Here is a 27,241-nt window from a genome sequence, read left to right as displayed (position 1 = left end):
AACATGACTCTAAGACACACAAGTTAAAGCAGCCTTGGGACACTTGCGTGCCCAAAGGCCTTGCATGTCTTCTAGCAGTGCCAGTGATGTGCAGCATCTCTCCCTCTCCAGTACTCACCTATTAGGCTTCTTTTTAACTGTCTAGAAAAGCCTCGGAAATGCCAAGTCAGCAGCATCTGCTCATCTGGTGTTGTTTTACAACTTTTTGCCTTGTTGTCTTTGCACTCTACTCAGGGCCTTGCTCAAATTTGGAGCGTTCTCTCTAGGCCCTCATTCATTCTACTTTTGTTCTGAGTTTTCTCACAGTAGATGTTGAGATGTTGTGTCAGCTTACCTACAACTTGCTTTCCCAGCACCTAGCCATTAAGAAAACATACTAAAAGTACAGAAAAAAAAGTAGTAACAAACTTAAGTCAAATGAAAGCAACCACTTTTTTTGCTTGCCGGGACTGAAAGGCTTTTTGGTTTGTAACTTTTGTTGGGAAGTACCTCATCTAAAAACAAGTTAAGGGAAAGAGCAACTTCCTTTTTTTCAATCCTCTCAGCTAAATCTCAGGCCGTGTGCAGAGTGCCCTCCTCATACTGCTATGTGAGCACCTTTGGAGTGCAAAGCCTAATACACACCATACCAATGCCTGTCAGATAGATGGGTCGAACAGATGATTTCCGGCAGGTCCGATCTGATTTCCGATCGTTTTTCTGATGGATTTGCATAGTAGTGATCGGAAATCCGAACGGAAATCCGATCGTGTCTGTCGGAAAGGATCTATCGTCCCATCTATCTGATGGGGAATTGCATGGTGTGCACCAGGCATACGAGAATGAGTATCTTTCAGGTGGTTGTTCCTTGTCAAGTGATTGATTGTAAGTCTCTCCTTGACAAAAGGACTGGAGTAAAGCCAACGGAAATCTGGGAAAAGCAGATAAGAAAAGTAGTATAGGAAAGATGAGTAAGATTGTAAGAAGGAGTGTTTTTCTCTTTCTTGGGGTGGTGAAGCACTTTTGCTGAAAAGTTGTTAAAAGAGGTTGTGTGAGTAAAAGTGAAGGGGAAAGCTGAGATGACATTTTCGTTTGTTAGCAAAGGGAGTGGGGAGTGGCATGTGAAAGAGGAAGTGATGGCCTGGTGATGGTTTGTAATCGTTTTGGAGGAGCTCTGCCTAGTAGAAAGTAAAAGGAGAAGCTTTGATCGCCCAACGTGGGGCTCGAACCCACGACCCTGAGATTAAGAGTCTCATGCTCTACCGACTGAGCTAGCCGGGCTTGCTTGCTTGAGCTGAAATGTCAAAAATTGCAAAATGGCGCCAGCCTCACCTTTGCCATCCGCACAGAAGAAGGCAATCTTGTATGGCCTGATTTGGCTGGCCACGTTTTTCAGCACCGAGCAACAGGGCAAGGCATTGGTGGTTCAGTGGTAGAATTCTCGCCTGCCACGCGGGAGGCCTGGGTTCGATTCCCGGCCAATGCAAATGCTAGGATTTTGGCACACCTCCACACTTTGCACTTCTCAAGCTTAAGACATCTCTGCAGGCCAGAAGCCATTTAAGGACATTTGCAAGAGTCACCGTGGCACTTGGCCACAGTGCTGGCTGACAGTCGAGAAGAGGGACCCTAGTACCCAGCAAACATGACTCTAAGACACACAAGTTAAAGCAGCCTTGGGACACTTGCGTGCCCAAAGGCCTTGCATGTCTTCTAGCAGTGCCAGTGACGTGCAGAATCTCTCCCTCTCCAGTACTCACCTATTAGGCTTCTTTTTAACTGTCTAGAAAAGCCTCGGAAATGCCAAGTCAGCAGCATCTGCTCATCTGGTGTTGTTTTACAACTTTTTGCCTTGTTGTCTTTGCACTCTACTCAGGGCCTTGCTCAAATTTGGAGCGTTCTCTCTAGGCCCTCATTCATTCTACTTTTGTCCTGAGTTTTCTCACAGTAGATGTTGAGATGTTGTGTCAGCTTACCTACAACTTGCTTTCCCAGCACCTAGCAATTAAGAAAACATACTAAAAGTACAGAAAAAAAAGTAGTAACAAACTTAAGTCAAATGAAAGCAACCACTTTTTTTGCTTGCCGGGACTGAAAGGCTTTTTGGTTTGTAACTTTTGTTGGGAAGTACCTCATCTAAAAACAAGTTAAGGGAAAGAGCAACTTCCTTTTTTTCAATCCTCTCAGCTAAATCTCAGGCCGTGTGCAGAGTGCCCTCCTCATACTGCTATGTGAGCACCTTTGGAGTGCAAAGCCTAATACACACCATACCAATGCCTGTCAGATAGATGGGTCGAACAGATGATTTCCGGCAGGTCCGATCTGATTTCCGATCGTTTTTCTGATGGATTTGCATAGTAGTGATCGGAAATCCGAACGGAAATCCGATCGTGTCTGTCGGAAAGGATCTATCGGCCCATCTATCTGATGGGGAATTGCATGGTGTGCACCAGGCATACGAGAATGAGTATCTTTCAGGTGGTTGTTCCTTGTCAAGTGATTGATTGTAAGTCTCTCCTTGACAAAAGGACTGGAGTAAAGCCAACGGAAATCTGGGAAAAGCAGATAAGAAAAGTAGTATAGGAAAGATGAGTAAGATTGTAAGAAGGAGTGTTTTTCTCTTTCTTGGGGTGGTGAAGCACTTTTGCTGAAAAGTTGTTAAAAGAGGTTGTGTGAGTAAAAGTGAAGGGGAAAGCTGAGATGACATTTTCGTTTGTTAGCAAAGGGAGTGGGGAGTGGCATGTGAAAGAGGAAGTGATGGCCTGGTGATGGTTTGTAATCGTTTTGGAGGAGCTCTGCCTAGTAGAAAGTAAAAGGAGAAGCTTTGATCGCCCAACGTGGGGCTCGAACCCACGACCCTGAGATTAAGAGTCTCATGCTCTACCGACTGAGCTAGCCGGGCTTGCTTGCTTGAGCTGAAATGTCAAAAATTGCAAAATGGCGCCAGCCTCACCTTTGCCATCCGCACAGAAGAAGGCAATCTTGTATGGCCTGATTTGGCTGGCCACGTTTTTCAGCACCGAGCAACAGGGCAAGGCATTGGTGGTTCAGTGGTAGAATTCTCGCCTGCCACGCGGGAGGCCCGGGTTCGATTCCCGGCCAATGCAAATGCTAGGATTTTGGCACACCTCCACACTTTGCACTTCTCAAGCTTAAGACATCTCTGCAGGCCAGAAGCCATTTAAGGACATTTGCAAGAGTCACCGTGGCACTTGGCCACAGTGCTGGCTGACAGTCGAGAAGAGGGACCCTAGTACCCAGCAAACATGACTCTAAGACACACAAGTTAAAGCAGCCTTGGGACACTTGCGTGCCCAAAGGCCTTGCATGTCTTCTAGCAGTGCCAGTGACGTGCAGCATCTCTCCCTCTCCAGTACTCACCTATTAGGCTTCTTTTTAACTGTCTAGAAAAGCCTCGGAAATGCCAAGTCAGCAGCATCTGCTCATCTGGTGTTGTTTTACAACTTTTTGCCTTGTTGTCTTTGCACTCTACTCAGGGCCTTGCTCAAATTTGGAGCGTTCTCTCTAGGCCCTCATTCATTCTACTTTTGTCCTGAGTTTTCTCACAGTAGATGTTGAGATGTTGTGTCAGCTTACCTACAACTTGCTTTCCCAGCACCTAGCAATTAAGAAAACATACTAAAAGTACAGAAAAAAAAAGTAGTAACAAACTTAAGTCAAATGAAAGCAACCACTTTTTTTGCTTGCCGGGACTGAAAGGCTTTTTGGTTTGTAACTTTTGTTGGGAAGTACCTCATCTAAAAACAAGTTAAGGGAAAGAGCAACTTCCTTTTTTTCAATCCTCTCAGCTAAATCTCAGGCCGTGTGCAGAGTGCCCTCCTCATACTGCTATGTGAGCACCTTTGGAGTGCAAAGCCTAATACACACCATACCAATGCCTGTCAGATAGATGGGTCGAACAGATGATTTCCGGCAGGTCCGATCTGATTTCCGATCGTTTTTCTGATGGATTTGCATAGTAGTGATCGGAAATCCGAACGGAAATCCGATCGTGTCTGTCGGAAAGGATCTATCGGCCCATCTATCTGATGGGGAATTGCATGGTGTGCACCAGGCATACGAGAATGAGTATCTTTCAGGTGGTTGTTCCTTGTCAAGTGATTGATTGTAAGTCTCTCCTTGACAAAAGGACTGGAGTAAAGCCAACGGAAATCTGGGAAAAGCAGATAAGAAAAGTAGTATAGGAAAGATGAGTAAGATTGTAAGAAGGAGTGTTTTTCTCTTTCTTGGGGTGGTGAAGCACTTTTGCTGAAAAGTTGTTAGAAGAGGTTGTGTGAGTAAAAGTGAAGGGGAAAGCTGAGATGACATTTTCGTTTGTTAGCAAAGGGAGTGGGGAGTGGCATGTGAAAGAGGAAGTGATGGCCTGGTGATGGTTTGTAATCGTTTTGGAGGAGCTCTGCCTAGTAGAAAGTAAAAGGAGAAGCTTTGATCGCCCAACGTGGGGCTCAAACCCACGACCCTGAGATTAAGAGTCTCATGCTCTACCGACTGAGCTAGCCGGGCTTGCTTGCTTGAGCTGAAATGTCAAAAATTGCAAAATGGCGCCAGCCTCACCTTTGCCATCCGCACAGAAGAAGGCAATCTTGTATGGCCTGATTTGGCTGGCCACGTTTTTCAGCACCGAGCAACAGGGCAAGGCATTGGTGGTTCAGTGGTAGAATTCTCGCCTGCCACGCGGGAGGCCCGGGTTCGATTCCCGGCCAATGCAAATGCTAGGATTTTGGCACACCTCCACACTTTGCACTTCTCAAGCTTAAGACATCTCTGCAGGCCAGAAGCCATTTAAGGACATTTGCAAGAGTCACCGTGGCACTTGGCCACAGTGCTGGCTGACAGTCGAGAAGAGGGACCCTAGTACCCAGCAAACATGACTCTAAGACACACAAGTTAAAGCAGCCTTGGGACACTTGCGTGCCCAAAGGCCTTGCATGTCTTCTAGCAGTGCCAGTGACGTGCAGCATCTCTCCCTCTCCAGTACTCACCTATTAGGCTTCTTTTTAACTGTCTAGAAAAGCCTCGGAAATGCCAAGTCAGCAGCATCTGCTCATCTGGTGTTGTTTTACAACTTTTTGCCTTGTTGTCTTTGCACTCTACTCAGGGCCTTGCTCAAATTTGGAGCGTTCTCTCTAGGCCCTCATTCATTCTACTTTTGTCCTGAGTTTTCTCACAGTAGATGTTGAGATGTTGTGTCAGCTTACCTACAACTTGCTTTCCCAGCACCTAGCAATTAAGAAAACATACTAAAAGTACAGAAAAAAAAGTAGTAACAAACTTAAATCAAATGAAAGCAACCACTTTTTTTGCTTGCCGGGACTGAAAGGCTTTTTGGTTTGTAACTTTTGTTGGGAAGTACCTCATCTAAAAACAAGTTAAGGGAAAGAGCAACTTCCTTTTTTTCAATCCTCTCAGCTAAATCTCAGGCCGTGTGCAGAGTGCCCTCCTCATACTGCTATGTGAGCACCTTTGGAGTGCAAAGCCTAATACACACCATACCAATGCCTGTCAGATAGATGGGTCGAACAGATGATTTCCGGCAGGTCCGATCTGATTTCCGATCGTTTTTCTGATGGATTTGCATAGTAGTGATCGGAAATCCGAACGGAAATCCGATCGTGTCTGTCGGAAAGGATCTATCGGCCCATCTATCTGATGGGGAATTGCATGGTGTGCACCAGGCATACGAGAATGAGTATCTTTCAGGTGGTTGTTCCTTGTCAAGTGATTGATTGTAAGTCTCTCCTTGACAAAAGGACTGGAGTAAAGCCAACGGAAATCTGGGAAAAGCAGATAAGAAAAGTAGTATAGGAAAGATGAGTAAGATTGTAAGAAGGAGTGTTTTTCTCTTTCTTGGGGTGGTGAAGCACTTTTGCTGAAAAGTTGTTAGAAGAGGTTGTGTGAGTAAAAGTGAAGGGGAAAGCTGAGATGACATTTTCGTTTGTTAGCAAAGGGAGTGGGGAGTGGCATGTGAAAGAGGAAGTGATGGCCTGGTGATGGTTTGTAATCGTTTTGGAGGAGCTCTGCCTAGTAGAAAGTAAAAGGAGAAGCTTTGATCGCCCAACGTGGGGCTCGAACCCACGACCCTGAGATTAAGAGTCTCATGCTCTACCGACTGAGCTAGCCGGGCTTGCTTGCTTGAGCTGAAATGTCAAAAATTGCAAAATGGCGCCAGCCTCACCTTTGCCATCCGCACAGAAGAAGGCAATCTTGTATGGCCTGATTTGGCTGGCCACGTTTTTCAGCACCGAGCAACAGGGCAAGGCATTGGTGGTTCAGTGGTAGAATTCTCGCCTGCCACGCGGGAGGCCCGGGTTCGATTCCCGGCCAATGCAAATGCTAGGATTTTGGCACACCTCCACACTTTGCACTTCTCAAGCTTAAGACATCTCTGCAGGCCAGAAGCCATTTAAGGACATTTGCAAGAGTCACCGTGGCACTTGGCCACAGTGCTGGCTGACAGTCGAGAAGAGGGACCCTAGTACCCAGCAAACATGACTCTAAGACACACAAGTTAAAGCAGCCTTGGGACACTTGCGTGCCCAAAGGCCTTGCATGTCTTCTAGCAGTGCCAGTGACGTGCAGCATCTCTCCCTCTCCAGTACTCACCTATTAGGCTTCTTTTTAACTGTCTAGAAAAGCCTCGGAAATGCCAAGTCAGCAGCATCTGCTCATCTGGTGTTGTTTTACAACTTTTTGCCTTGTTGTCTTTGCACTCTACTCAGGGCCTTGCTCAAATTTGGAGCGTTCTCTCTAGGCCCTCATTCATTCTACTTTTGTCCTGAGTTTTCTCACAGTAGATGTTGAGATGTTGTGTCAGCTTACCTACAACTTGCTTTCCCAGCACCTAGCAATTAAGAAAACATACTAAAAGTACAGAAAAAAAAGTAGTAACAAACTTAAGTCAAATGAAAGCAACCACTTTTTTTGCTTGCCGGGACTGAAAGGCTTTTTGGTTTGTAACTTTTGTTGGGAAGTACCTCATCTAAAAACAAGTTAAGGGAAAGAGCAACTTCCTTTTTTTCAATCCTCTCAGCTAAATCTCAGGCCGTGTGCAGAGTGCCCTCCTCATACTGCTATGTGAGCACCTTTGGAGTGCAAAGCCTAATACACACCATACCAATGCCTGTCAGATAGATGGGTCGAACAGATGATTTCCGGCAGGTCCGATCTGATTTCCGATCGTTTTTCTGATGGATTTGCATAGTAGTGATCGGAAATCCGAACGGAAATCCGATCGTGTCTGTCGGAAAGGATCTATCGGCCCATCTATCTGATGGGGAATTGCATGGTGTGCACCAGGCATACGAGAATGAGTATCTTTCAGGTGGTTGTTCCTTGTCAAGTGATTGATTGTAAGTCTCTCCTTGACAAAAGGACTGGAGTAAAGCCAACGGAAATCTGGGAAAAGCAGATAAGAAAAGTAGTATAGGAAAGATGAGTAAGATTGTAAGAAGGAGTGTTTTTCTCTTTCTTGGGGTGGTGAAGCACTTTTGCTGAAAAGTTGTTAAAAGAGTTTGTGTGAGTAAAAGTGAAGGGGAAAGCTGAGATGACATTTTCGTTTGTTAGCAAAGGGAGTGGGGAGTGGCATGTGAAAGAGGAAGTGATGGCCTGGTGATGGTTTGTAATCGTTTTGGAGGAGCTCTGCCTAGTAGAAAGTAAAAGGAGAAGCTTTGATCGCCCAACGTGGGGCTCAAACCCACGACCCTGAGATTAAGAGTCTCATGCTCTACCGACTGAGCTAGCCGGGCTTGCTTGCTTGAGCTGAAATGTCAAAAATTGCAAAATGGCGCCAGCCTCACCTTTGCCATCCGCACAGAAGAAGGCAATCTTGTATGGCCTGATTTGGCTGGCCACGTTTTTCAGCACCAAGCAACAGGGCAAGGCATTGGTGGTTCAGTGGTAGAATTCTCGCCTGCCATGCGGGAGGTCCGGGTTCGATTCCCGGCCAATGCAAATGCTAGGATTTTGGCACACCTCCACACTTTGCACTTCTCAAGCTTAAGACATCTCTGCAGGCCAGAAGCCATTTAAGGACATTTGCAAGAGTCACCGTGGCACTTGGCCACAGTGCTGGCTGACAGTCGAGAAGAGGGACCCTAGTACCCAGCAAACATGACTCTAAGACACACAAGTTAAAGCAGCCATGGGACACTTGCGTGCCCAAAGGCCTTGCATGTCTTCTAGCAGTGCCAGTGACGTGCAGCATCTCTCCCTCTCCAGTACTCACCTATTAGGCTTCTTTTTAACTGTCTAGAAAAGCCTCGGAAATGCCAAGTCAGCAGCATCTGCTCATCTGGTGTTGTTTTAGAACTTTTTGCCTTGTTGTCTTTGCACTCTACTCAGGGCCTTGCTCAAATTTGGAGCGTTCTCTCTAGGCCCTCATTCATTCTACTTTTGTCCTGAGTTTTCTCACAGTAGATGTTGAGATGTTGTGTCAGCTTACCTACAACTTGCTTTCCCAGCACCTAGCAATTAAGAAAACATACTAAAAGTACAGAAAAAAAAGTAGTAACAAACTTAAGTCAAATGAAAGCAACCACTTTTTTTGCTTGCCGGGACTGAAAGGCTTTTTGGTTTGTAACTTTTGTTGGGAAGTACCTCATCTAAAAACAAGTTAAGGGAAAGAGCAACTTCCTTTTTTTCAATCCTCTCAGCTAAATCTCAGGCCGTGTGCAGAGTAGTGTTGGGCGAACAGTGTTCGCCACTGTTCGGGTTCTGCAGAACATCACCCTGTTCGGGTGATGTTCGAGTTCGGCCGAACACCTGACGGTGCTCGGCCAAACCGTTCGGCCATATGGCCGAACTAAGAGCGCATGGCCGAACGTTCCCCGAACGTTCGGCTAGCGCTGTGATTGGCCGAACGGGTCACGTGGTTCGGACCCGAACGCGCTCTGATTGGCCGAACTGTCACGTGGTTCGGGTAAATAAATACCCGAACCACGTCATATCTCCGCCATTTGTCTGTGGGTTTAGCTTTGGGTAGGCAGGCAGGGTAGTTCGCGCTCCAGCCACGCTAGCCAGGGTCCCCCCTGTCATTGTGTCACTGCTGGGAACAGTAGTACACCGCTTGCTCAGCCACACTATATAGCATTCTGTTTACTGCCACTCTGTGTACCTCGCTCAGCCACACTATATAGCATTCTGTTTACTGCCACTCTGTGTCTGCTGGGAATAGTAGTACACCGCTTGCTCAGCCACACTATATAGCATTCTGTTTACTGCCACTCTGTGTACCTCGCTCAGCCACACTATATAGCATTCTGTTTACTGCCACTCTGTGTCTGCTGGGAATAGTGGTACACCGCTCGCTCAGCCACACTATATAGCATTCTGTTCACTGTTCTGTGTCTGCTGGGAATAGTGGTACACCGCTCGCTCAGCCACACTATATAGCATTCTGTTTACTGTTCTGTGTCTGCTGGGAATAGTGGTACACCGCTCGCTCATCCACACTATATAGCATTCTGTTCACTGTTCTGTGTCTGCTGGGAATAGTGGTACACCGCTCGCTCAGCCACACTATATAGCATTCTGTTCACTGTTCTGTGTCTGCTGGGAATAGTGGTACACCGCTCGCTCAGCCACACTATATAGCATTCTGTTCACTGTTCTGTGTCTGCTGGGAATAGTGGTACACCGCTCGCTCAGCCACACTATATAGCATTCTGTTTACTGTTCTGTGTCTGCTGGGAATAGTGGTACACCGCTCGCTCAGCCACACTATATAGCATTCTGTTTACTGTTCTGTGTCTGCTGGGAATAGTGGTACACCGCTCGCTCAGCCACACTATATAGCATTCTGTTTACTGTTCTGTGTCTGCTGGGAACAGTAGTACACCGCTCGCTCAGCCAGAGTATATAGCATTGTGTTTACTGCCACTCTGTGTACACCGCTCAGCCAGACTATATACCATTGTTTACTGACACTCTGTGTACACCGCTCAGCCAGACTATATACCATTGTTTACTGACACTCTGTGTACACCGCTCAGCCAGACTATATACCATTGTTTACTGACACTCTGTGTACACCGCTCAGCCAGACTATATACCATTGTTTACTGCCACTCTGATTCTGCTGGGAACAGTAGTACACCGCTCGCTCAGCCAGACTATATACCATTGTTTACTGACACTATATAGCAGACTATATAGCATTGTGTGTACACCGCTCAGCCAGACTATATACCATTGTTTACTGACACTCTGTGTACACCGCTCAGCCAGACTATATACCATTGTTTACTGCCACTCTGATTCTGCTGGGAACAGTAGTACACCGCTCGCTCAGCCAGACTATATACCATTGTTTACTGACACTCTGTGTACACCGCTCAGCCAGACTATATACCATTGTTTACTGCCACTCTGATTCTGCTGGGAACAGTAGTACACCGCTCGCTCAGCCAGACTATATAGCATTGTGTTTACTGCCACTCTGTGTACACCGCTCAGCCACACTATATAGCATTGCGTACTCTGCCAGTCAGTGTGTATATTGCTGGGATCAGTAATACTCCACTCACCGTCAACCACTATATGAGCTCAACATGAGTTCCCCAGAGACCTCCGCTGTGAGCAGCACTCCCAACAACAGCAACAGCCAACGCCCCACGCAAGCTATAACATCCACCCCAGCAGCCAGTGGTCAGCAGCAGCCCTCCCCGGAGGAGAACGTTGTGTCCATCAGTCCGTCGCCAGAGCGATTAATGAGGGCTGCCATTGAGGAGATGATGGGGCCTGATGTGGAGGAGGAGGTCTGGCTCAGGCCAGCATCCCAAGTTAATGTTGAGGACGATGAGGGGTCTGTGTCTGGGGATGTTGGGGTGGCAGAGGTGGTGGGTGGGTCAGACTCAGGAGAAGAGTTGTATGATGAGGATGATGATCGGGACCATCTGTATGTGCCTCAGAGTCCGACCCCGGAAAACATGTTGTATCGTGTGTTTAGGTACTAAAATCTGCGTTCCCTCCCAGTAGTGTTGGGCGAACAGTGTTTGCCACTGTTCGGGTTCTGCAGAACATCACCCTGTTCGGGGTGACTATATAGCAGACTATATAGCATTGTGTTTAATGCCACTCTGTGTACACGGCTCAGCCACACTATATAGCATTGTGTTTACTTCCACTCTGTGTCTGCTGGGAACAGTAGTACACCGCTCACCCGCCACTGTATAGCATTGTGCTCTGTGTCACTGCTGACAATAGTGGTACACCGCTCACCCACCACTGTATAGCATTTCTGTACTGCCACTGTACTGCTGCCAGTCAGCGTGTACTTTAAGGATAAGTGAAATGAGGAAGAAATCCGGTGAAAGAGGGAGGGGCAAGGGAAGAGGTGTTTCCCCTGACGGTTCACGTACAGGCCACAGGGGAGCACCCAAGAAAACCCACTCAATACTGCCCATGTTGTCCAGGACAACAACCCTCACAGATCCAAAAGAACAGGACCAGATAATTACTTGGATGACCTCTCAAGCGTCCAGCAGTGGGTTAAGCAGCACCAGCACATCACGCACGAGGTCCGAGTCCTCAGCCAGTTAAAGTCTGGGCTTTCTTTGAAGACTGCACTGAGGATGTTACCATGGCGATTTGCAAGGTGTGCAAGACCCGCCTGAGCAGGGGGAAAAGTATTAACAACCTCTCCACCACCAGCATGAGCCGCCACATTCTATCCAAACATACCACTCTGTGGGCAAACGCGGCAGGACAGGGTACCACCAGCAACACTGCCTCCCTTGGGTTCACCAGACTCACCACCAGACCCGCCTCAGCAGCAGCAGTAGCCCAGCCATTGCGTGGTTCACAACATTCACAAACATCAGACGATGCTGACACTGTCACTTTCCGGACTAGTGCTCTTGAGGTCTCCCAGTGTTCATCAAACACAACAACCAACAGCCCTTCGGTGTGCAGCGCTACGGTTGAGTTGTCTGTCTCTGAGATGTTTGAGCACAAGAGGAAATTGCCAGCAAATGACCCCCGGGCCGTGGCAGTAACAGCCAGCCAGCATAGCCAAGCTTCTGGCCTGCGAAATGCTGCCATATCGAGTGGTGGAGACAAACAGCTTCAAGGGCATGATGTCAGTGGCCATCCCACGTTACGTGGTTCCCAGCCGCTACCACTTTGCGCGCTCTGCAGTGCCTGAGTTGCATGAGCACGTGGTCAGCTAAATAACCCGAAGCTTGAAGAATGCCGTTGCCTGCAAGGTTCACCTCACCACTGACACCTGGACGAGTGCGTTCGGCCAGGGTCGATACATCTCCCTTACCGCGCACTGGGTGAACCTTGTGGAGCCTGGCAGCGATTCCTCACCTGCTACGGCGCGGGTGTTGCCCACGCCGCAAACAGCTGGATAACAACAGCAGCACCTACCTCTCTGACTCCTTCTCCTCCAACGCATCTCAAAGCTGTACCTCATCCGGAAATGCTAACCCAGCACCAGCAGCAGTAGGATCGTGGAAGCAGTGCAGCACAGCTGTTGGCATGCGTCAGCAAGCGTTGCTGAAGCTGATCTGCCTTGGGGATAAGCAGCACACAGGGGAGGAAATTTGGAGGGGAATAAAGGAACAGACGGATTTGTGGCTGGCACCGCTGGACCTGAAACCGGGCATGAAGCTAGACACCTGGCACGAACTGGCAATGTACGCAATAGAGGTGCTGGCTTGCCCGGCAGCCAGCGTTATGTCGGAATGCTGTTTCAGTGCTGCCGGAGGCATCATCACAGATCGGCGTATCCGCCTCTCCACAGAAAATGCAGACCGTCTGACTCAAATTAAAATGAATCAATCCTGGATTGGAAACGACTACGCAACACTCCTGGACCCCAACCAAGTAACATGACCGATGAACATCTGGGATGGTTTAGCGTTTCCGGTCCCTGTTTATTGAACCTCTCATCTGTATTACATTTATGACTGCATGGCGGCAAAAAGCATTGCTGCTATATCCGCACGCTTTTTGTCCTCATGCAAGGCCTGGGTTGTTGTGTCTCACAAAGCGTGGCCTTCTCCTCCTGCGCCTCCTCCTGTTCCATCACGTGTGCTGCTGCTGCTGCTGCTGGGTTACTGTTGCCGGTCCCTGTTTATGGAACCTCTTATCTTTATTACATTTATGACTACATGGCGGTACAAAGCATGCTATCCGCACGCTTTTTGTCCTCATGCAAGGCCTGGGTTGTTGTGTCTCACAAAGCGTGGCCTTCTCCTCCTGCGCCTCCTCCTGTTCCATCACGTGTGCTGCTGCTGCTGCTGCTGCTGGGTTAGCGTTGCCGCGTGGTCCCTGTTTATTGAACCTCTTATCTTTATTACATTTATGACTACATGGCGGTACAAAGCATGCTATCCGCACGCTTTTTGTCCTCATGCAAGGCCTGGGTTGTTGTGTCTCACAAAGCGTGGCCTTCTCCTCCTGCGCCTCCTCCTGTTCCATCACGTGTGCTGCTGCTGCTGCTGCTGCTGGGTTAGCGTTGCCGCGTGGTCCCTGTTTATTGAACCTCTTATCTTTATTACATTTATGACTACATGGCGGTACAAAGCATGCTATCCGCACGCTTTTTGTCCTCATGCAAGGCCTGGGTTGTTGTGTCTCACAAAGCGTGGCCTTCTCCTCCTGCGCCTCCTCCTGTTCCATCACGTGTGCTGCTGCTGCTGCTGCTGCTGGGTTAGCGTTGCCGCGTGGTCCCTGTTTATTGAACCTCTTATCTTTATTACATTTATGACTACATGGCGGTACAAAGCATGCTATCCGCACGCTTTTTGTCCTCATGCAAGGCCTGGGTTGTTGTGTCTCACAAAGCGTGGCCTTCTCCTCCTGCGCCTCCTCCTGTTCCATCACGTGTGCTGCTGCTGGGTTAGCGTTGCCGCGTGGTCCCTGTTTATTGAACCACTTATCTTTATTACATTTATGACTGCATGGTGGTACAAAGCATGCTATCCGCACGCTTCTTGTCCTCATGCAAGGCCTGGGTTGTTGTGTCTCAAAGCGTGGCCTTCTCCTCCTGCGCCACCCTCCTCCTGTTCCATCACGTGTGCTGCTGCTGGATTAGCATTACCGGTCCCTTTTCCTGGAACCTCTTATATGTATTACATTTATGACTGCATGCCGACAAAAAGCATGTTACCTGTGCAAAGAAAACAGACATTTCCCGCATTTAAAAGACAGTTTTCCCTTTGAAACTTTAAAATCGATTTTCTCAAAAACTATAAGCTCTTTTTGCTAATTTTTTTTTTCCTCTTGTACCCACTCCCAAGGTGCACATACCCTGTAAATTTGGGGTATGTAGCATGTAAGGAGGCTTTACAAACCACAAAAGTTCGGGTCCCCATTGACTTCCATTATGTTCGGAGTTCGGGTCGAACACCCGAACATCACGGCCATGTTCGGCCTGTTCGGCCCGAACCCGAACATCTAGATGTTCGCCCAACACTAGTGCAGAGTGCCCTCCTCATACTGCTATGTGAGCACCTTTGGAGTGCAAAGCCTAATACACACCATACCAATGCCTGTCAGATAGATGGGTCGAACAGATGATTTCCGGCAGGTCCGATCTGATTTCCGATCGTTTTTCTGATGGATTTGCATAGTAGTGATCGGAAATCCGAACGGAAATCCGATCGTGTCTGTCGGAAAGGATCTATCGGCCCATCTATCTGATGGGGAATTGCATGGTGTGCACCAGGCATACGAGAATGAGTATCTTTCAGGTGGTTGTTCCTTGTCAAGTGATTGATTGTAAGTCTCTCCTTGACAAAAGGACTGGAGTAAAGCCAACGGAAATCTGGGAAAAGCAGATAAGAAAAGTAGTATAGGAAAGATGAGTAAGATTGTAAGAAGGAGTGTTTTTCTCTTTCTTGGGGTGGTGAAGCACTTTTGCTGAAAAGTTGTTAAAAGAGGTTGTGTGAGTAAAAGTGAAGGGGAAAGCTGAGATGACATTTTCGTTTGTTAGCAAAGGGAGTGGGGAGTGGCATGTGAAAGAGGAAGTGATGGCCTGGTGATGGTTTGTAATCGTTTTGGAGGAGCTCTGCCTAGTAGAAAGTAAAAGGAGAAGCTTTGATCGCCCAACGTGGGGCTCGAACCCACGACCCTGAGATTAAGAGTCTCATGCTCTACCGACTGAGCTAGCCGGGCTTGCTTGCTTGAGCTGAAATGTCAAAAATTGCAAAATGGCGCCAGCCTCACCTTTGCCATCCGCACAGAAGAAGGCAATCTTGTATGGCCTGATTTGGCTGGCCACGTTTTTCAGCACCGAGCAACAGGGCAAGGCATTGGTGGTTCAGTGGTAGAATTCTCGCCTGCCACGCGGGAGGCCCGGGTTTGATTCCCGGCCAATGCAAATGCTAGGATTTTGGCACACCTCCACACTTTGCACTTCTCAAGCTTAAGACATCTCTGCAGGCCAGAAGCCATTTAAGGACATTTGCAAGAGTCACCGTGGCACTTGGCCACAGTGCTGGCTGACAGTCGAGAAGAGGGACCCTAGTACCCAGCAAACATGACTCTAAGACACACAAGTTAAAGCAGCCTTGGGACACTTGCGTGCCCAAAGGCCTTGCATGTCTTCTAGCATTGCCAGTGACGTGCAGCATCTCTCCCTCTCCAGTACTCACCTATTAGGCTTCTTTTTAACTGTCTAGAAAAGCCTCGGAAATGCCAAGTCAGCAGCATCTGCTCATCTGGTGTTGTTTTACAACTTTTTGCCTTGTTGTCTTTGCACTCTACTCAGGGCCTTGCTCAAATTTGGAGCGTTCTCTCTAGGCCCTCATTCATTCTACTTTTGTCCTGAGTTTTCTCACAGTAGATGTTGAGATGTTGTGTCAGCTTACCTACAACTTGCTTTCCCAGCACCTAGCAATTAAGAAAACATACTAAAAGTACAGAAAAAAAAGTAGTAACAAACTTAAGTCAAATGAAAGCAACCACTTTTTTTGCTTGCCGGGACTGAAAGGCTTTTTGGTTTGTAACTTTTGTTGGGAAGTACCTCATCTAAAAACAAGTTAAGGGAAAGAGCAACTTCCTTTTTTTCAATCCTCTCAGCTAAATCTCAGGCCGTGTGCAGAGTGCCCTCCTCATACTGCTATGTGAGCACCTTTGGAGTGCAAAGCCTAATACACACCATACCAATGCCTGTCAGATAGATGGGTCGAACAGATGATTTCCGGCAGGTCCGATCTGATTTCCGATCGTTTTTCTGATGGATTTGCATAGTAGTGATCGGAAATCCGAACGGAAATCCGATCGTGTCTGTCGGAAAGGATCTATCGGCCCATCTATCTGATGGGGAATTGCATGGTGTGCACCAGGCATACGAGAATGAGTATCTTTCAGGTGGTTGTTCCTTGTCAAGTGATTGATTGTAAGTCTCTCCTTGACAAAAGGACTGGAGTAAAGCCAACGGAAATCTGGGAAAAGCAGATAAGAAAAGTAGTATAGGAAAGATGAGTAAGATTGTAAGAAGGAGTGTTTTTCTCTTTCTTGGGGTGGTGAAGCACTTTTGCTGAAAAGTTGTTAAAAGAGGTTGTGTGAGTAAAAGTGAAGGGGAAAGCTGAGATGACATTTTCGTTTGTTAGCAAAGGGAGTGGGGAGTGGCATGTGAAAGAGGAAGTGATGGCCTGGTGATGGTTTGTAATCGTTTTGGAGGAGCTCTGCCTAGTAGAAAGTAAAAGGAGAAGCTTTGATCGCCCAACGTGGGGCTCAAACCCACGACCCTGAGATTAAGAGTCTCATGCTCTACCGACTGAGCTAGCCAGGCTTGCTTGCTTGAGCTGAAATGTCAAAAATTGCAAAATGGCGCCAGCCTCACCTTTGCCATCCGCACAGAAGAAGGCAATCTTGTATGGCCTGATTTGGCTGGCCACGTTTTTCAGCACCGAGCAACAGGGCAAGGCATTGGTGGTTCAGTGGTAGAATTCTCGCCTGCCACGCGGGAGGCCTGGGTTCGATTCCCGGCCAATGCAAATGCTAGGATTTTGGCACACCTCCACACTTTGCACTTCTCAAGCTTAAGACATCTCTGCAGGCCAGAAGCCATTTAAGGACATTTGCAAGAGTCACCGTGGTACTTGGCCACAGTGCTGGCTGACAGTCGAGAAGAGGGACCCTAGTACCCAGCAAACATGACTCTAAGACACACAAGTTAAAGCAGCCTTGGGACACTTGCGTGCCCAAAGGCCTTGCATGTCTTCTAGCAGTGCCAGTGACGTGCAGCATCTCTCCCTCTCCAGTACTCACCTATTAGGCTTCTTTTTAACTGTCTAGAAAAGCCTCGGAAATGCCAAGTCAGCAGCATCTGCTCATCTGGTGTTGTTTTACAACTTTTTGCCTTGTTGTCTTTGCACTCTACTCAGGGCCTTGCTCAAATTTGGAGCGTTCTCTCTAGGCCCTCATTCATTCTACTTTTGTCCTGAGTTTTCTCACAGTAGATGTTGAGATGTTGTGTCAGCTTACCTACAACTTGCTTTCCCAGCACCTAGCAATTAAGAAAACATACTAAAAGTACAGAAAAAAAAGTAGTAACAAACTTAAGTCAAATGAAAGCAACCACTTTTTTTGCTTGCCGGGACTGAAAGGCTTTTTGGTTTGTAACTTTTGTTGGGAAGTACCTCATCTAAAAACAAGTTAAGGGAAAGAGCAACTTCCTTTTTTTCAATCCTCTCAGCTAAATCTCAGGCCGTGTGCAGAGTGCCCTCCTCATACTGCTATGTGAGCACCTTTGGAGTGCAAAGCCTAATACACACCATACCAATGCCTGTCAGATAGATGGGTCGAACAGATGATTTCCGGCAGGTCCGATCTGATTTCCGATCGTTTTTCTGATGGATTTGCATAGTAGTGATCGGAAATCCGAACGGAAATCCGATCGTGTCTGTCGGAAAGGATCTATCGGCCCATCTATCTGATGGGGAATTGCATGGTGTGCACCAGGCATACGAGAATGAGTATCTTTCAGGTGGTTGTTCCTTGTCAAGTGATTGATTGTAAGTCTCTCCTTGACAAAAGGACTGGAGTAAAGCCAACGGAAATCTGGGAAAAGCAGATAAGAAAAGTAGTATAGGAAAGATGAGTAAGATTGTAAGAAGGAGTGTTTTTCTCTTTCTTGGGGTGGTGAAGCACTTTTGCTGAAAAGTTGTTAAAAGAGGTTGTGTGAGTAAAAGTGAAGGGGAAAGCTGAGATGACATTTTCGTTTGTTAGCAAAGGGAGTGGGGAGTGGCATGTGAAAGAGGAAGTGATGGCCTGGTGATGGTTTGTAATCGTTTTGGAGGCGCTCTGCCTAGTAGAAAGTAAAAGGAGAAGCTTTGATCGCCCAACGTGGGGCTCGAACCCACGACCCTGAGATTAAGAGTCTCATGCTCTACCGACTGAGCTAGCCGGGCTTGCTTGCTTGAGCTGAAATGTCAAAAATTGCAAAATGGCGCCAGCCTCACCTTTGCCATCCGCACAGAAGAAGGCAATCTTGTATGGCCTGATTTGGCTGGCCACGTTTTTCAGCACCGAGCAACAGGGCAAGGCATTGGTGGTTCAGTGGTAGAATTCTCGCCTGCCACGCGTGAGTCCCGGGTTCGATTCCCGGCCAATGCAAATGCTAGGATTTTGGCACACCTCCACACTTTGCACTTCTCAAGCTTAAGACATCTCTGCAGGCCAGAAGCCATTTAAGGACATTTGCAAGAGTCACCGTGGCACTTGGCCACAGTGCTGGCTGACAGTCGAGAAGAGGGACCCTAGTACCCAGCAAACATGACTCTAAGACACACAAGTTAAAGCAGCCTTGGGACACTTGCGTGCCCAAAGGCCTTGCATGTCTTCTAGCAGTGCCAGTGACGTGCAGCATCTCTCCCTCTCCAGTACTCACCTATTAGGCTTCTTTTTAACTGTCTAGAAAAGCCTCGGAAATGCCAAGTCAGCAGCATCTGCTCATCTGGTGTTGTTTTACAACTTTTTGCCTTGTTGTCTTTGCACTCTACTCAGGGCCTTGCTCAAATTTGGAGCGTTCTCTCTAGGCCCTCATTCATTCTACTTTTGTCCTGAGTTTTCTCACAGTAGATGTTGAGATGTTGTGTCAGCTTACCTACAACTTGCTTTCCCAGCACCTAGCAATTAAGAAAACATACTAAAAGTACAGAAAAAAAAGTAGTAACAAACTTAAGTCAAATGAAAGCAACCACTTTTTTTGCTTGCCGGGACTGAAAGGCTTTTTGGTTTGTAACTTTTGTTGGGAAGTACCTCATCTAAAAACAAGTTAAGGGAAAGAGCAACTTCCTTTTTTTCAATCCTCTCAGCTAAATCTCAGGCCGTGTGCAGAGTGCCCTCCTCATACTGCTATGTGAGCACCTTTGGAGTGCAAAGCCTAATACACACCATACCAATGCCTGTCAGATAGATGGGTCGAACAGATGATTTCCGGCAGGTCCGATCTGATTTCCGATCGTTTTTCTGATGGATTTGCATAGTAGTGATCGGAAATCCGAACGGAAATCCGATCGTGTCTGTCGGAAAGGATCTATCGGCCCATCTATCTGATGGGGAATTGCATGGTGTGCACCAGGCATACGAGAATGAGTATCTTTCAGGTGGTTGTTCCTTGTCAAGTGATTGATTGTAAGTCTCTCCTTGACAAAAGGACTGGAGTAAAGCCAACGGAAATCTGGGAAAAGCAGATAAGAAAAGTAGTATAGGAAAGATGAGTAAGATTGTAAGAAGGAGTGTTTTTCTCTTTCTTGGGGTGGTGAAGCACTTTTGCTGAAAAGTTGTTAAAAGAGGTTGTGTGAGTAAAAGTGAAGGGGAAAGCTGAGATGACATTTTCGTTTGTTAGCAAAGGGAGTGGGGAGTGGCATGTGAAAGAGGAAGTGATGGCCTGGTGATGGTTTGTAATCGTTTTGGAGGAGCTCTGCCTAGTAGAAAGTAAAAGGAGAAGCTTTGATCGCCCAACGTGGGGCTCGAACCCACGACCCTGAGATTAAGAGTCTCATGCTCTACCGACTGAGCTAGCCGGGCTTGCTTGCTTGCTTGAGCTGAAATGTCAAAAATTGCAAAATGGCGTCAGCCTCACCTTTGCCATCCGCACAGAAGAAGGCAATCTTGTATGGCCTGATTTGGCTGGCCACGTTTTTCAGCACCGAGCAACAGGGCAAGGCATTGGTGGTTCAGTGGTAGAATTCTCGCCTGCCACGCGGGAGGCCCGGGTTCGATTCCCGGCCAATGCAAATGCTAGGATTTTGGCACACCTCCACACTTTGCACTTCTCAAGCTTAAGACATCTCTGCAGGCCAGAAGCCATTTAAGGACATTTGCAAGAGTCACCGTGGCACTTGGCCACAGTGCTGGCTGACAGTCGAGAAGAGGGACCCTAGTACCCAGCAAACATGACTCTAAGACACACAAGTTAAAGCAGCCTTGGGACACTTGCGTGCCCAAAGGCCTTGCATGTCTTCTAGCAGTGCCAGTGATGTGCAGCATCTCTCCCTCTCCAGTACTCACCTATTAGGCTTCTTTTTAACTGTCTAGAAAAGCCTCGGAAATGCCAAGTCAGCAGCATCTGCTCATCTGGTGTTGTTTTACAACTTTTTGCCTTGTTGTCTTTGCACTCTACTCAGGGCCTTGCTCAAATTTGGAGCGTTCTCTCTAGGCCCTCATTCATTCTACTTTTGTCCTGAGTTTTCTCACAGTAGATGTTGAGATGTTGTGTCAGCTTACCTACAACTTGCTTTCCCAGCACCTAGCAATTAAGAAAACATACTAAAAGTACAGAAAAAAAAGTAGTAACAAACTTAAGTCAAATGAAAGCAACCACTTTTTTTGCTTGCCGGGACTGAAAGGCTTTTTGGTTTGTAACTTTTGTTGGGAAGTACCTCATCTAAAACAAGTTAAGGGAAAGAGCAACTTCCTTTTTTTCAATCCTCTCAGCTAAATCTCAGGCCGTGTGCAGAGTGCCCTCCTCATACTGCTATGTGAGCACCTTTGGAGTGCAAAGCCTAATACACACCATACCAATGCCTGTCAGATAGATGGGTCGAACAGATGATTTCCGGCAGGTCCGATCTGATTTCCGATCGTTTTTCTGATGGATTTGCATAGTAGTGATCGGAAATCCGAACGGAAATCCGATCGTGTCTGTCGGAAAGGATCTATCGGCCCATCTATCTGATGGGGAATTGCATGGTGTGCACCAGGCATACGAGAATGAGTATCTTTCAGGTGGTTGTTCCTTGTCAAGTGATTGATTGTAAGTCTCTCCTTGACAAAAGGACTGGAGTAAAGCCAACGGAAATCTGGGAAAAGCAGATAAGAAAAGTAGTATAGGAAAGATGAGTAAGATTGTAAGAAGGAGTGTTTTTCTCTTTCTTGGGGTGGTGAAGCACTTTTGCTGAAAAGTTGTTAAAAGAGGTTGTGTGAGTAAAAGTGAAGGGGAAAGCTGAGATGACATTTTTGTTTGTTAGCAAAGGGAGTGGGGAGTGGCATGTGAAAGAGGAAGTGATGGCCTGGTGATGGTTTGTAATCGTTTTGGAGGAGCTCTGCCTAGTAGAAAGTAAAAGGAGAAGCTTTGATCGCCCAACGTGGGGCTCGAACCCACGACCCTGAGATTAAGAGTCTCATGCTCTACCGACTGAGCTAGCCGGGCTTGCTTGCTTAAGCTGAAATGTCAAAAATTGCAAAATGGCGCCAGCCTCACCTTTGCCATCCGCACAGAAGAAGGCAATCTTGTATGGCCTGATTTGGCTGGCCACGTTTTTCAGCACCGAGCAACAGGGCAAGGCATTGGTGGTTCAGTGGTAGAATTCTCGCCTGCCACGCGGGAGGCCCGGGTTCGATTCCCGGCCAATGCAGATGCTAGGATTTTGGCACACCTCCACACTTTGCACTTCTCAAGCTTAAGACATCTCTGCAGGCCAGAAGCCATTTAAGGACATCTGCAAGAGTCACCGTGGCACTTGGCCACAGTGCTGGCTGACAGTCGAGAAGAGGGACCCTAGTACCCAGCAAACATGACTCTAAGACACACAAGTTAAAGCAGCCTTGGGACACTTGCGTGCCCAAAGGCCTTGCATGTCTTCTAGCAGTGCCAGTGATGTGCAGCATCTCTCCCTCTCCAGTACTCACCTATTAGGCTTCTTTTTAACTGTCTAGAAAAGCCTCGGAAATGCCAAGTCAGCAGCATCTGCTCATCTGGTGTTGTTTTACAACTTTTTGCCTTGTTGTCTTTGCACTCTACTCAGGGCCTTGCTCAAATTTGGAGCGTTCTCTCTAGGCCCTCATTCATTCTACTTTTGTCCTGAGTTTTCTCACAGTAGATGTTGAGATGTTGTGTCAGCTTACCTACAACTTGCTTTCCCAGCACCTAGCAATTAAGAAAACATACTAAAAGTACAGAAAAAAAAGTAGTAACAAACTTAAGTCAAATGAAAGCAACCACTTTTTTTGCTTGCCGGGACTGAAAGGCTTTTTGGTTTGTAACTTTTGTTGGGAAGTACCTCATCTAAAAACAAGTTAAGGGAAAGAGCAACTTCCTTTTTTTCAATCCTCTCAGCTAAATCTCAGGCCGTGTGCAGAGTGCCCTCCTCATACTGCTATGTGAGCACCTTTGGAGTGCAAAGCCTAATACACACCATACCAATGCCTGTCAGATAGATGGGTCGAACAGATGATTTCCGGCAGGTCCGATCTGATTTCCGATCGTTTTTCTGATGGATTTGCATAGTAGTGATCGGAAATCCGAACGGAAATCCGATCGTGTCTGTCGGAAAGGATCTATCGGCCCATCTATCTGATGGGGAATTGCATGGTGTGCACCAGGCATACGAGAATGAGTATCTTTCAGGTGGTTGTTCCTTGTCAAGTGATTGATTGTAAGTCTCTCCTTGACAAAAGGACTGGAGTAAAGCCAACGGAAATCTGGGAAAAGCAGATAAGAAAAGTAGTATAGGAAAGATGAGTAAGATTGTAAGAAGGAGTGTTTTTCTCTTTCTTGGGGTGGTGAAGCACTTTTGCTGAAAAGTTGTTAAAAGAGGTTGTGTGAGTAAAAGTGAAGGGGAAAGCTGAGATGACATTTTCGTTTGTTAGCAAAGGGAGTGGGGAGTGGCATGTGAAAGAGGAAGTGATGGCCTGGTGATGGTTTGTAATCGTTTTGGAGGAGCTCTGCCTAGTAGAAAGTAAAAGGAGAAGCTTTGATCGCCCAACGTGGGGCTCGAACCCACGACCCTGAGATTAAGAGTCTCATGCTCTACCGACTGAGCTAGCCGGGCTTGCTTGCTTGAGCTGAAATGTCAAAAATTGCAAAATGGCGCCAGCCTCACCTTTGCCATCCGAACAGAAGAAGGCAATCTTGTATGGCCTGATTTGGCTGGCCACGTTTTTCAGCACCGAGCAACAGGGCAAGGCATTGGTGGTTCAGTGGTAGAATTCTCGCCTGCCACGCGGGAGGCCCGGGTTCGATTCCCGGCCAATGCAAATGCTAGGATTTTGGCACACCTCCACACTTTGCACTTCTCAAGCTTAAGACATCTCTGCAGGCCAGAAGCCATTTAAGGACATTTGCAAGAGTCACGGTGGCACTTGGCCACAGTGCTGGCTGACAGTCGAGAAGAGGGACCCTAGTACCCAGCAAACATGACTCTAAGACACACAAGTTAAAGCAGCCTTGGGACACTTGCGTGCCCAAAGGCCTTGCATGTCTTCTAGCAGTGCCAGTGACGTGCAGCATCTCTCCCTCTCCAGTACTCACCTATTAGGCTTCTTTTTAACTGTCTAGAAAAGCCTCGGAAATGCCAAGTCAGCAGCATCTGCTCATCTGGTGTTGTTTTACAACTTTTTGCCTTGTTGTCTTTGCACTCTACTCAGGGCCTTGCTCAAATTTGGAGCGTTCTCTCTAGGCCCTCATTCATTCTACTTTTGTCCTGAGTTTTCTCACAGTAGATGTTGAGATGTTGTGTCAGCTTACCTACAACTTGCTTTCCCAGCACCTAGCAATTAAGAAAACATACTAAAAGTACAGAAAAAAAAGTAGTAACAAACTTAAGTCAAATGAAAGCAACCACTTTTTTTGCTTGCCGGGACTGAAAGGCTTTTTGGTTTGTAACTTTTGTTGGGAAGTACCTCATCTAAAAACAAGTTAAGGGAAAGAGCAACTTCCTTTTTTTCAATCCTCTCAGCTAAATCTCAGGCCGTGTGCAGAGTGCCCTCCTCATACTGCTATGTGAGCACCTTTGGAGTGCAAAGCCTAATACACACCATACCAATGCCTGTCAGATAGATGGGTCGAACAGATGATTTCCGGCAGGTCCGATCTGATTTCCGATCGTTTTTCTGATGGATTTGCATAGTAGTGATCGGAAATCCGAACGGAAATCCGATCGTGTCTGTCGGAAAGGATCTATCGGCCCATCTATCTGATGGGGAATTGCATGGTGTGCACCAGGCATACGAGAATGAGTATCTTTCAGGTGGTTGTTCCTTGTCAAGTGATTGATTGTAAGTCTCTCCTTGACAAAAGGACTGGAGTAAAGCCAACGGAAATCTGGGAAAAGCAGATAAGAAAAGTAGTATAGGAAAGATGAGTAAGATTGTAAGAAGGAGTGTTTTTCTCTTTCTTGGGGTGGTGAAGCACTTTTGCTGAAAAGTTGTTAAAAGAGGTTGTGTGAGTAAAAGTGAAGGGGAAAGCTGAGATGACATTTTCGTTTGTTAGCAAAGGGAGTGGGGAGTGGCATGTGAAAGAGGAAGTGATGGCCTGGTGATGGTTTGTAATCGTTTTGGAGGAGCTCTGCCTAGTAGAAAGTAAAAGGAGAAGCTTTGATCGCCCAACATGGGGCTCAAACCCACGACCCTGAGATTAAGAGTCTCATGCTCTACCGACTGAGCTAGCCGGGCTTGCTTGCTTGAGCTGAAATGTCAAAAATTGCAAAATGGCGTCAGCCTCACCTTTGCCATCCGCACAGAAGAAGGCAATCTTGTATGGCCTGATTTGGCTGGCCACGTTTTTCAGCACCGATCAACAGGGCAAGGCATTGGTGGTTCAGTGGTAGAATTCTCGCCTGCCACGCGGGAGACCCGGGTTCGATTCCCGGCCAATGCAAATGCTAGGATTTTGGCACACCTCCACACTTTGCACTTCTCAAGCTTAAGACATCTCTGCAGGCCAGAAGCCATTTAAGGACATTTGCAAGAGTCACCGTGGCACTTGGCCACAGTGCTGGCTGACAGTCGAGAAGAGGGACCCTAGTACTCAGCAAACATGACTCTAAGACACACAAGTTAAAGCAGCCTTGGGACACTTGCGTGCCCAAAGGCCTTGCATGTCTTCTAGCAGTGCCAGTGACGTGCAGCATCTCTCCCTCTCCAGTACTCACCTATTAGGCTTCTTTTTAACTGTCTAGAAAAGCCTCGGAAATGCCAAGTCAGCAGCATCTGCTCATCTGGTGTTGTTTTACAACTTTTTGCCTTGTTGTCTTTGCACTCTACTCAGGGCCTTGCTCAAATTTGGAGCGTTCTCTCTAGGCCCTCATTCATTCTACTTTTGTCCTGAGTTTTCTCACAGTAGATGTTGAGATGTTGTGTCAGCTTACCTACAACTTGCTTTCCCAGCACCTAGCAATTAAGAAAACATACTAAAAGTACAGAAAAAAAAGTAGTAACAAACTTAAGTCAAATGAAAGCAACCACTTTTTTTGCTTGCCGGGACTGAAAGGCTTTTTGGTTTGTAACTTTTGTTGGGAAGTACCTCATCTAAAAACAAGTTAAGGGAAAGAGCAACTTCCTTTTTTTCAATCCTCTCAGCTAAATCTCAGGCCGTGTGCAGAGTGCCCTCCTCATACTGCTATGTGAGCACCTTTGGAGTGCAAAGCCTAATACACACCATACCAATGCCTGTCAGATAGATGGGTCGAACAGATGATTTCCGGCAGGTCCGATCTGATTTCCGATCGTTTTTCTGATGGATTTGCATAGTAGTGATCGGAAATCCGAACGGAAATCCGATCGTGTCTGTCGGAAAGGATCTATCGGCCCATCTATCTGATGGGGAATTGCATGGTGTGCACCAGGCATACGAGAATGAGTATCTTTCAGGTGGTTGTTCCTTGTCAAGTGATTGATTGTAAGTCTCTCCTTGACAAAAGGACTGGAGTAAAGCCAACGGAAATCTGGGAAAAGCAGATAAGAAAAGTAGTATAGGAAAGATGAGTAAGATTGTAAGAAGGAGTGTTTTTCTCTTTCTTGGGGTGGTGAAGCACTTTTGCTAAAAAGTTGTTAAAAGAGGTTGTGTGAGTAAAAGTGAAGGGGAAAGCTGAGATGACATTTTCGTTTGTTAGCAAAGGGAGTGGGGAGTGGCATGTGAAAGAGGAAGTGATGGCCTGGTGATGGTTTGTAATCGTTTTGGAGGAGCTCTGCCTAGTAGAAAGTAAAAGGAGAAGCTTTGATCGCCCAACATGGGGCTCAAACCCACGACCCTGAGATTAAGAGTCTCATGCTCTACCGACTGAGCTAGCCGGGCTTGCTTGCTTGAGCTGAAATGTCAAAAATTGCAAAATGGCGTCAGCCTCACCTTTGCCATCCGCACAGAAGAAGGCAATCTTGTATGGCCTGATTTGGCTGGCCACGTTTTTCAGCACCGATCAACAGGGCAAGGCATTGGTGGTTCAGTGGTAGAATTCTCGCCTGCCACGCGGGAGACCCGGGTTCGATTCCCGGCCAATGCAAATGCTAGGATTTTGGCACACCTCCACACTTTGCACTTCTCAAGCTTAAGACATCTCTGCAGGCCAGAAGCCATTTAAGGACATTTGCAAGAGTCACGGTGGCACTTGGCCACAGTGCTGGCTGACAGTCGAGAAGAGGGACCCTAGTACCCAGCAAACATGACTCTAAGACACACAAGTTAAAGCAGCCTTGGGACACTTGCGTGCCCAAAGGCCTTGCATGTCTTCTAGCAGTGCCAGTGACGTGCAGCATCTCTCCCTCTCCAGTACTCACCTATTAGGCTTCTTTTTAACTGTCTAGAAAAGCCTCGGAAATGCCAAGTCAGCAGCATCTGCTCATCTGGTGTTGTTTTACAACTTTTTGCCTTGTTGTCTTTGCACTCTACTCAGGGCCTTGCTCAAATTTGGAGCGTTCTCTCTAGGCCCTCATTCATTCTACTTTTGTCCTGAGTTTTCTCACAGTAGATGTTGAGATGTTGTGTCAGCTTACCTACAACTTGCTTTCCCAGCACCTAGCAATTAAGAAAACATACTAAAAGTACAGAAAAAAAAGTAGTAACAAA

The 27,241-nt window shown here is 47.1% G+C and overlaps 21 non-coding genes across 21 annotated transcripts; 13 read left to right on the top strand and 8 right to left on the bottom strand.

Moving 5' to 3' along the window:
* Nucleotides 1-1,187: 1,187 nt before the first annotated feature.
* TRNAK-CUU (transfer RNA lysine (anticodon CUU)) lies at nt 1,188-1,260 on the bottom strand. The gene has a single exon. It is a non-coding gene; the product is annotated as a tRNA-Lys (tRNA).
* Nucleotides 1,261-1,394: 134 nt separating this feature from the next.
* TRNAG-GCC (transfer RNA glycine (anticodon GCC)) lies at nt 1,395-1,465 on the top strand. Its single transcript has one exon. It is a non-coding gene; the product is annotated as a tRNA-Gly (tRNA).
* Nucleotides 1,466-2,808: 1,343 nt separating this feature from the next.
* Nucleotides 2,809-2,881, bottom strand: TRNAK-CUU (transfer RNA lysine (anticodon CUU)). Its single transcript has one exon. It is a non-coding gene; the product is annotated as a tRNA-Lys (tRNA).
* A 134-nt stretch (nt 2,882-3,015) lies between these two features.
* Nucleotides 3,016-3,086, top strand: TRNAG-GCC (transfer RNA glycine (anticodon GCC)). The gene has a single exon. It is a non-coding gene; the product is annotated as a tRNA-Gly (tRNA).
* A 1,551-nt stretch (nt 3,087-4,637) lies between these two features.
* TRNAG-GCC (transfer RNA glycine (anticodon GCC)) lies at nt 4,638-4,708 on the top strand. Its single transcript has one exon. It is a non-coding gene; the product is annotated as a tRNA-Gly (tRNA).
* A 1,343-nt stretch (nt 4,709-6,051) lies between these two features.
* On the bottom strand, nt 6,052-6,124 carry TRNAK-CUU (transfer RNA lysine (anticodon CUU)). Its single transcript has one exon. It is a non-coding gene; the product is annotated as a tRNA-Lys (tRNA).
* A 134-nt stretch (nt 6,125-6,258) lies between these two features.
* TRNAG-GCC (transfer RNA glycine (anticodon GCC)) lies at nt 6,259-6,329 on the top strand. The gene has a single exon. It is a non-coding gene; the product is annotated as a tRNA-Gly (tRNA).
* A 1,550-nt stretch (nt 6,330-7,879) lies between these two features.
* On the top strand, nt 7,880-7,950 carry TRNAG-GCC (transfer RNA glycine (anticodon GCC)). The gene has a single exon. It is a non-coding gene; the product is annotated as a tRNA-Gly (tRNA).
* Nucleotides 7,951-15,050: 7,100 nt separating this feature from the next.
* On the bottom strand, nt 15,051-15,123 carry TRNAK-CUU (transfer RNA lysine (anticodon CUU)). Its single transcript has one exon. It is a non-coding gene; the product is annotated as a tRNA-Lys (tRNA).
* A 134-nt stretch (nt 15,124-15,257) lies between these two features.
* TRNAG-GCC (transfer RNA glycine (anticodon GCC)) lies at nt 15,258-15,328 on the top strand. The gene has a single exon. It is a non-coding gene; the product is annotated as a tRNA-Gly (tRNA).
* Nucleotides 15,329-16,878: 1,550 nt separating this feature from the next.
* TRNAG-GCC (transfer RNA glycine (anticodon GCC)) lies at nt 16,879-16,949 on the top strand. The gene has a single exon. It is a non-coding gene; the product is annotated as a tRNA-Gly (tRNA).
* Nucleotides 16,950-18,292: 1,343 nt separating this feature from the next.
* TRNAK-CUU (transfer RNA lysine (anticodon CUU)) lies at nt 18,293-18,365 on the bottom strand. Its single transcript has one exon. It is a non-coding gene; the product is annotated as a tRNA-Lys (tRNA).
* A 134-nt stretch (nt 18,366-18,499) lies between these two features.
* On the top strand, nt 18,500-18,570 carry TRNAG-GCC (transfer RNA glycine (anticodon GCC)). The gene has a single exon. It is a non-coding gene; the product is annotated as a tRNA-Gly (tRNA).
* Nucleotides 18,571-19,913: 1,343 nt separating this feature from the next.
* TRNAK-CUU (transfer RNA lysine (anticodon CUU)) lies at nt 19,914-19,986 on the bottom strand. Its single transcript has one exon. It is a non-coding gene; the product is annotated as a tRNA-Lys (tRNA).
* A 138-nt stretch (nt 19,987-20,124) lies between these two features.
* Nucleotides 20,125-20,195, top strand: TRNAG-GCC (transfer RNA glycine (anticodon GCC)). The gene has a single exon. It is a non-coding gene; the product is annotated as a tRNA-Gly (tRNA).
* A 1,342-nt stretch (nt 20,196-21,537) lies between these two features.
* On the bottom strand, nt 21,538-21,610 carry TRNAK-CUU (transfer RNA lysine (anticodon CUU)). The gene has a single exon. It is a non-coding gene; the product is annotated as a tRNA-Lys (tRNA).
* A 134-nt stretch (nt 21,611-21,744) lies between these two features.
* On the top strand, nt 21,745-21,815 carry TRNAG-GCC (transfer RNA glycine (anticodon GCC)). The gene has a single exon. It is a non-coding gene; the product is annotated as a tRNA-Gly (tRNA).
* A 1,343-nt stretch (nt 21,816-23,158) lies between these two features.
* On the bottom strand, nt 23,159-23,231 carry TRNAK-CUU (transfer RNA lysine (anticodon CUU)). Its single transcript has one exon. It is a non-coding gene; the product is annotated as a tRNA-Lys (tRNA).
* Nucleotides 23,232-23,365: 134 nt separating this feature from the next.
* On the top strand, nt 23,366-23,436 carry TRNAG-GCC (transfer RNA glycine (anticodon GCC)). Its single transcript has one exon. It is a non-coding gene; the product is annotated as a tRNA-Gly (tRNA).
* A 1,550-nt stretch (nt 23,437-24,986) lies between these two features.
* On the top strand, nt 24,987-25,057 carry TRNAG-GCC (transfer RNA glycine (anticodon GCC)). The gene has a single exon. It is a non-coding gene; the product is annotated as a tRNA-Gly (tRNA).
* A 1,550-nt stretch (nt 25,058-26,607) lies between these two features.
* Nucleotides 26,608-26,678, top strand: TRNAG-GCC (transfer RNA glycine (anticodon GCC)). Its single transcript has one exon. It is a non-coding gene; the product is annotated as a tRNA-Gly (tRNA).
* Nucleotides 26,679-27,241: the final 563 nt, after the last annotated feature.

The sequence above is a fragment of the Hyperolius riggenbachi genome, chromosome 4, assembly GCF_040937935.1.
Source record: "Hyperolius riggenbachi isolate aHypRig1 chromosome 4, aHypRig1.pri, whole genome shotgun sequence".
NCBI lineage: Eukaryota > Metazoa > Chordata > Amphibia > Anura > Hyperoliidae > Hyperolius > Hyperolius riggenbachi.
The sequence above is the reverse complement of the archived record's forward strand: the minus strand, read 5'-3'. Positions and strand labels throughout refer to the sequence as shown.